Raw genomic sequence first — 8,032 nt, forward strand, 5'->3', positions numbered from 1 at the left:
ACTCCATCCAGGGTATGAACAGTGCCCCTGCTTGAGCTCGGTCTTCTTTTTCGAGGCCGAGTCTTTTGACTTCGGTCCTTTCTTCAGTGAAGTCGAACTCAAGCATTTTGTCGATTCCTTTCTTTGTAGAGTCTTTTTTTGAATGTGGAACGTTTTCCTCTAAAAGCGCGCGCTTTTGTATTAGCGCTTTTTTGGGAACGCAAGCGGTTTTAACATCCGCATTTAATTGGCATTAATTGCCCCATTCTCTCTTGGCTTTTATGTTGAATATCTTTAATCAAAATACGGTTTCTCTTCTTTACTTTTTCTCCGTAACTCCTTCTTTTACTCTCTCATTTTCTATTTCTTGCCCCGAGTTTGTAGTTTCTTCTTTGTGACGTCTGTTCTGCTACTGCATTTTCGGAAGAGGGCTATTTCCACATTTTTCCTTCTATCTTCGCATTCTTCCTCTTTGAGGGGGTGGCTTTGTTGCTTCTGCTTTTCAGCTTTTTTCGAGGTTTCCTTCTATTCTCCAGGTTAGTCTCATTTCGTGTTTCCTCGTTTATTTCTGATTTTGCGATGAGGTTTTCCTTTTGATCTTCCTTTTCGAGAAAGTTTGGATCTTTCTGTTTTTATCGTGATTGACTTGTTGCATGCTCTGGTTTTTTCTCTTTTTTCAGTGCGAATCTTTTGTTTACTTTAATCTTTTTCCTTTTGCATGTTGCCTCCGTTTCTGTTTGTTCCTTTGTCTGATGGTTTTTGCTTGATGTTAAAAAGTTCGTGCCTTTGCTGTTTTTCCATTTTGGCCTTTTTTGGTGTTATGACAAACTGTAGCAGTAGTGCTGGTAAACTGTAGAAGCAATGCTTTTCCTGATAAACTGTAGAAGGGTGGACCTTTTGCGTTTTTTGCTTCCTTTGTTTTCTTTTCTGGATTTTATTTTGATGAGTGCCGAGATGTAGACTATAGAAATGATTTGAAGACCTTTCTTGTTTACTGCCTCCAAGGGATGCTCCAAGACTTTTTATCTTGAGTCTTGGGGTTTTCCCTTTTTGGTTTATCCGCCCGTCGAGATGTTTTGACCCATGTCCGAGATGTTTTTAAGTAATCCACTCTTTTTTTCTTTTTTTAGGATTAAGTTGGCCTCATGTCTTCCCGAAATAACATTGTAGAGATGCCTTCCCAGGTTCCTGCGGGTATGGCCGATTGGGTAGACTCCATGGTTCTCCTGTGTGTCTCGCTGGCTGATTCTGAATTTTGCACTCAGCTTAGGCAGTTTCATAGTGTCTGTAGCAATTCTGGTGATGAGAAGAACTATGAACTTGTCCCTCCTTCCTCTGACGAGAGAGTCTGTTTTTCAACTCGGGTTGTTGATGGTCGCCCTTTCTTTTATGCTTATGACTTTTTCTTTGGTCAGCTGGGTATCACCCTTCCCTTTACTCAATTTGAAATCGACCTGTTATGGTCTTGTAATGTTGCCCCTTCTCAACTTCACCCAAACTCTTGGGGTTTCATAAAAATTTTCCAATTGTTGTGCAATGGCTTTGGTATTCCTGCTTCCCAATCTCTTTTCTTCTATTTGTTTGTCTTGACTAAGCCTGTAGTGGTAAAGAAGAAGGCAGCTTGGGTCTCCTTTCGTTCCACCCAGGGAAAGAAAGTTTTTTCCATGTTTGACGAGTCATTCCGTGATTTTAAAAACTATTTTTTCAAGGTCCGAGATGTTTAAAGGAACTCGCCCCTTTTTTCTGGATGAAAATGATGAGCCTGCCTTTCCCCTGGAATGGCAAAAAGATGTGAGGGTCTCCAGGTATTCTTGGGACATGTTGGATGAGGCTGAGCGGGCCTTTGTGACTGTTTTGGAAGAGCGCTGGGGTCAACCTCCGCATCTTGATACAAAGAAATTTCTAACCAATCCTTCTCTTCTTCAAACTGAACTGGGTATCTTGTATTTTCTTTGCTATCTATTTATGTTTACTTGTAGCTGTATTTTTGACTTGTTCGATTTGTAGCTTAACTTCTGTTTTATTTACAGAGGCAATGAAGAATAACGACTCCATGAAAGCTTTTAAGAGGGCGCAGAAGGCGACTGCTGCCAGGAATATTGCCGCCAAGGCGGCTGGGGAGGGATCCTCCCTAGTGCGTGAGAAGCCATCAGTGCCGAATTCCCCCGGGGTGAGGAAGGTGATCCCAACATCTCGGGTTCGTTTGGTGGACCCTCACCCTACTTCTGCCGCTCCATCTGCTGCCCCTCCAAGTAAGAAGCAAAAGACGGTTGAGCCCTTCGATCTCAATGCCCCTGACTTTAATGCTATTGAGTTTATAGATCAACAAATTGGGCCCTACGGTACCCTCTCAATGGACGACGTGTCCATCCTTCATCATTTGGAATTTATGGCTCAGAATCACGTACAGATGGCATATATGGCGGCCGCTATACACCGGACTGCCCAAAGTCTCCCTCTTCATGCCACCAAGGCATTTATGGAGGAGGCAAAGCAGGAGTTTAACTGGATAAAGGGGATGAAGGAGGAGCTTGAATTAAAGGTGACCAAGTTAGAGAAGGATCTAGAAAATGAGAAGGCGAGTTCTCTTTCGCTGGCGGCTTCTTTGAGGTTGGCCGAGGACACAGCCTTGATGCATAAGGAGAGTTATGTTACGACTTATCGGGAGGTGATGCGCCTGAGGGAGGAGTTGAACAATGCCCGGGAGGATTATTCTGAGCTCCAAGGTCATCTCGTGGGTAGTGTGACCGCTGCTTACGAGAACTTGAAGGAGCAAGCTCGAGTCATTGCCCCCGAGGCCGATCTCACCCCTTTTAGCTTGGACAATGTTGTCAGGGATGGCAAGATTTTCCCTGATGACGATGGTGATGATAATGCTGATCTTCCTCCTGTGTCCTTTGCCAAAGTGTCGACTTCTTCTGTTCCTCCGGTTGTGCCTGATTCGGATTGCCAGGTTCTGAACCGAGAAGATGGAACGATAGATGCCGTTCCTATTCAGACTCGTCCTCCTTCTCCTTGTCCTGATGATGCCAAGAAGGTTCCTGAAGCTTGTTGATCTGTAGCTGGCTCGACTTGTGGGCTTTTGAAACTTTTTTATTTAATTGCTGACACTTCTAGCAACTTTTACATTTTGAACAATAGCTTGCTGTCTTTTGATAGTAGGTTTTGGTGGCCTTTCACGGCCTTTTTTTAAAAAAAAAGTAGTTTTTTTTTTGACTTGGCCTTTTCTTCTATTTTCTGCTGATGTTGAGATCTTGCAGCTCGACCTGCTCGGATTGTTTTATTTGTTTGTAGCTTTTGATCCTTTGAGGTTGTGACTCCGGGGTCCAACTTGTTTCTTGAAGGGTCTTTTGCGCTGGTCCATCTTTCAGATCTCTTTCAGGGACTACTTTAGTATCTTTTAAGTGATAGGAGTCCGACTTGGTTGTGTCGGTCTTCTTTAGGTTATTTTTCGTAGTCCTCTTTCTTGGATCTTTGCCAGATCTCTTTCAGGGACTACTTGTATAACTTTTTAGTGATAGGAGTCCGACTTGGTTGTGTCGGTCTCCTTTAAGTTATTTTTCGTAGTCCTCTTTCTTGGATCTTTGCCAGATCTCTTTCAGGGACTACTTGTATAAATTTTTAGTGATAGGAGTCCGACTTGGTTGTGTCGGTCTCCTTTAAGTTATTTTTCGTAGTCCTCTTTCTTGGATCTTTGCCAGATCTCTTTCAGGGACTACTTGTATAACTTTTTAGTGATAGGAGTCCGACTTGGTTGTGTCGGTCTCCTTTAAGTTATTTTTCGTAGTCCTCTTTCTTAGATCTTTGTCAGATCTCTTTCAAGGACTACTTGTATAACATTTTAGTGATAGGAGTCCGACTTGGTTGTGTCGGTCTCCTTTAAGTTATTTTTCGTTGTCCTCTTTCTTGGATCTTTGTCAGATCTCTTTCAGGGACTACTTGTATAACCTTTTAGTTTTGGGCTGACTTTGTTATTTTAGGCCCTTCAAGTTAAAGTAATCCTCTTTAATAGGGTTGGCCAGACCTCTTTCCAGGGTTTATTTATAACTTGGGTTGACTTGGTCCGACTTCTGAACGTCGGCCAGTCTTTTAAGTTATTATATTAGCTATCCGTAAGACCTCATCGGGTTCTTTTTTTGGATTGCTTTCGATAACTTCTTACATTATTCTGTGTTCATCTTTGCCGATTTGTAGAAAATGGTTGGCGTCTTTAGATCGTCTTTTGGGTGAATCGCGTTTTCACCTTTATCGGACGATTGTCTTTATCGTGGTCGCGCAGTGAATTTGTTTTTCATTTTCTACCGACCTGTTGCTTTATAATCGAACGATGAATACTTCAGATTAATGCATCTTGGAATCTTGTAGAATATCTAAATAAACTTTATTCAAAGAAAAAATGCAAATATATACATGTGGGAATTTCCTTATCCCTTTAAGTCAGGTATGATCTAGGTCTCGATATGGTGCCTCATTAAAAAACCTTTTCAGAAAAAAGAGCGCATCCATTTAGTGAGATCCTTTACCTTTTCTAACTGTAGTACCTTCTTAGGTTGCAGGCGTGCCATGATCGGGGAAGCTCTCGTCCATCAAGCTCGGACAGTCTGTAGTAGCCCTTCCCCAGTACTTCAATTACTCGATAGGGTCCTTTCCAGTTTGCTGCCAGCTTTTCTTCTCCGGGTTGAGTTGTTCCAATGTCATTTCTGATTAGGATGAGATCATTCTCTGCAAAACTTCTCGGCACTACCTTTTGATTATATCTGGAAGCCATTCATCGCTTTAGAGCTTCTTCCCTGATCCGAGCTCTTTCTTGGATTTCGGGTAACAAGTCGAGCTCTTCTCTCTGAAGTTGGGAGTTTGCTCGTTCATTGTAGTGGACTACTCGGGGAGATCCTTCTTCGATTTCTATTGGAATCATTGCCTCCGCTCCGTATGCTAGTCGGAATGGTGATTCGTTTGTAGTAAAATGGGGGGTTGTTCGATATGCCCATAGGACTTGTGTAAGTTCCTCGGCCCAAGCTCCCTTTGCTTCTTGTAGCCTCCGCTTTAGTCCGGCCAATATGACTTTGTTGGCCGCTTCGGCTTGTCCATTGGCTTGGGGATGTTCAACGGAGGTGAACTGGTGTTTTATGTTCAAGTCGGCCACAGTTTTCTGAAGCCTGCCTCTGTAAATTGGGTACCGTTGTCCGTGGTGATGGAGTATGGTACCCCGAACCTCGTAATAATATTCCTATATAGGAATTTTTGACTTCTTTGAGCGGTGGCGTTGGCTAGGGGTTCTGCCTCGATCCATTTTGTGAAATAGTCTACTCCTACTATGAGGAATTTTACTTGTCCCGATCCCTGTGGGAAGGGTCCGAGAAGGTCGAGTCCCCATTTCGCAAATGGCCAGGGCGAGGTCACGCTGATGAGCTTTTCTGGTAGGGCAATGTGAAAGTTGGCATGCTTCTGGCATGGTGGGCATGTCCTCACAAATTCTGTAGACTCCTTTTGTAGAGTTGGCCAATAGAATCCCGCCCGGAGTATCTTTTTGGTGAGAGCTTGCGCTCGGAGATGATTACCACAAATGCCGCTGTGCACTTCCTCCAAGACTTCCTTTGTGTTAGAAGTCGGTACGCATTTTAGTAAAGGTGTTGATATCCCTCTTTTGTATAGTGTGTTGTTTATGATACTATAGTACTGTGCCTCCCTTTTCAGCCTCTTTGCCTCCTTTTCATCTGAGGTAGTTTATTATGGGGTCATCCATCCTTGATCCCGACCTATTATGGCTAGGACTTTTTCTTCTTCCGCTATTGACGGGTTCTGTAGTATCTCCTGGATGAGGCTTCTGTTGTTGCCCCCTGGTTTGGTGCTGGCTAATTTTGAAAGGGCGTCCGCTCGGGCATTTTGCTCACGAGGTATGTGGTAGATCCTATGTTCCCCGAGTTGTCCGAGCTGTTCTTTGGTTTTATCCAAATATTTTTTCATGGTCGGATCTTTGGCTTGGTAGCTTCCTGTTATTTGTGAGGTGATGACTTGTGAGTCACTGTAGATGTTGAGTTTCCGAGCTCCAACCTCCCAAGCCAGCTTCAAACCTGCTAATAGTGCTTCGTATTCTGCCTGGTTGTTTGAGGCCGGGAATCCGAATTTAAGGGAGAGCTCAATTTGAGTTCCTAGGTTGCTTTCGATTATCACATCCGCACCGCTTCTTGTTTTATTCGAGGATCCGTCCACGTATATGTTCCATTCTATGGGGATTTCTGGGGTGTCTGTGAATTCTGCGATAAAGTTGGCCAGGTGTTGTGATTTGATGGCTGTCCGCGCCTCGTATTGGAGGTCGAACTCAGACAACTCGATTGTCCATTGTAGGATTCTTCCTGCTAGATCTGTTTTCTGCAATATCCCTTTTATAGGTTGGTTGGTCCGAACTTTAATGGTATGCACTTGGAAATATGGGCAAAGCCGCCGGGATGTGAGGATTAGAGCGTAGGCAAACTTTTCTATTTTCTGGTAGTTTAGCTCAGATCCCTGTAGCACTTTGCTAATGAAGTAGACGGGTTTTTGCCCATGTTCGTCTTCTCTGACTAGTGCTGAGGCTATTGCCCGTCCCTCTACTGCGAGATATAGTATGAGCGGTTCTCCTTCTCGTGGCCGAGATAAGATAGGTGGCCATCCTAAGAACTCTTTGAAGTCTCGGAAGGCTTGCTCACATTCTGTCGTCCATTCGAACTATTTTCCCTTTCTTAAAGTAGCATAGAAGGAAAGAGATCTTATCGCAGCTCCTGCTAAGAATCGGGATAGAGCGGCTAGCCTCCCGTTGAGTTGTTGTACTTCTTTGACACAAGTTGGGCTCTTCATGTTGAGTATGGCTTGACACTTGTCTGGATTTGCTTCAATCCCCCTTTGTGTCAGCATGAAGCCCAAGAATTTGCCTGCTTCTACTGCGAAGGTGCATTTTGCGGGATTGAGCCGCATGTCGTGTTTCCTGATAGTGTAAAACACTTGAGCCAGGTCGGATAATAATGTATCTTCGCTTTGTGTCTTTATCAACATGTCGTCTACATAAACTTCCATGGTTTTCCCGATGTGATCTGAGAAAACTTTATTCATTAGCCTTTGATAAGTAGCTCCTGCGTTCTTGAGACCGAAAGGCATCACGATGTAACAGTAGTTTGCTTTCGGCGTTAGGAACGAGGTTTTTTCTTGATCTGGCGGATACATGGGGATTTGGTTGTACCCTGAATACGCGTCCATGAACAAGAGATACTTATATCCTGATGAAGCATCTACTAGAGCGTCGATGCTTGGGAGTGGGTAAGGGTCTTTTGGGCAGGCTTTGTTGAGGTCGGTGTAGTCGGTGCACATTCGCCACTTCTCACCAAGACGACGTTTGCTAGCCATAGTGGGTATTTGACTTCCCTGATGAACCCGGCCTCTATTAGCGCCAGTACTTGTTCTTTTACAGCTTGAGCTCGTTCTGGTCCGAGTTTTCTTCGTCTTTGTTGTATCGGCCGGGATCCCGGGTAGACTGCCAATTTGTGGCTCATTAGTTCGGGATCAATGCCTGGCATGTTGGCAGCTTTCCATGTGAAGAGATCAACATTATTTCGTAGGAACCGTATTAGTGATTCCTTTGTGTCTTGATGAGCGGATAATTTATACGCTTTTTGGCATTGTTTTTATATAGTTTTTAGTAAGTTTGAGCTACTTTTAGGGATGTTTTCATTAGTTTTTATGTTAAATTCACATTTCTGGACTTTACTATGAGTTTGTGTGTTTTTCTGTGATTTCAGGTAAATTCTGGCTGAAATTGAGGGACTTGAGCAAAACTCTGAAGAAGGCTGACAAAAGGACTGCTGATGCTGTTGGAATCTGACCTCCCTGCACTCGAAATGGATTTTCTGGAGCTACAGAACTCCAAATGGCGCGCTCTTAACAGCGTTAAAAAGTAGACATCCAGAGCTTTCCAGCAATATATAATAGTCCATACTTTATTCGGAGATTGATGACGTAACTTGGCGTTGAACGCCAAGTACATGCTGCTGTCTGGAGTTAAACGCCAGAAAAACGTCATGAT

This window comes from Arachis duranensis, chromosome 6 (assembly GCF_000817695.3).
Source record: "Arachis duranensis cultivar V14167 chromosome 6, aradu.V14167.gnm2.J7QH, whole genome shotgun sequence".
NCBI lineage: Eukaryota > Viridiplantae > Streptophyta > Magnoliopsida > Fabales > Fabaceae > Arachis > Arachis duranensis.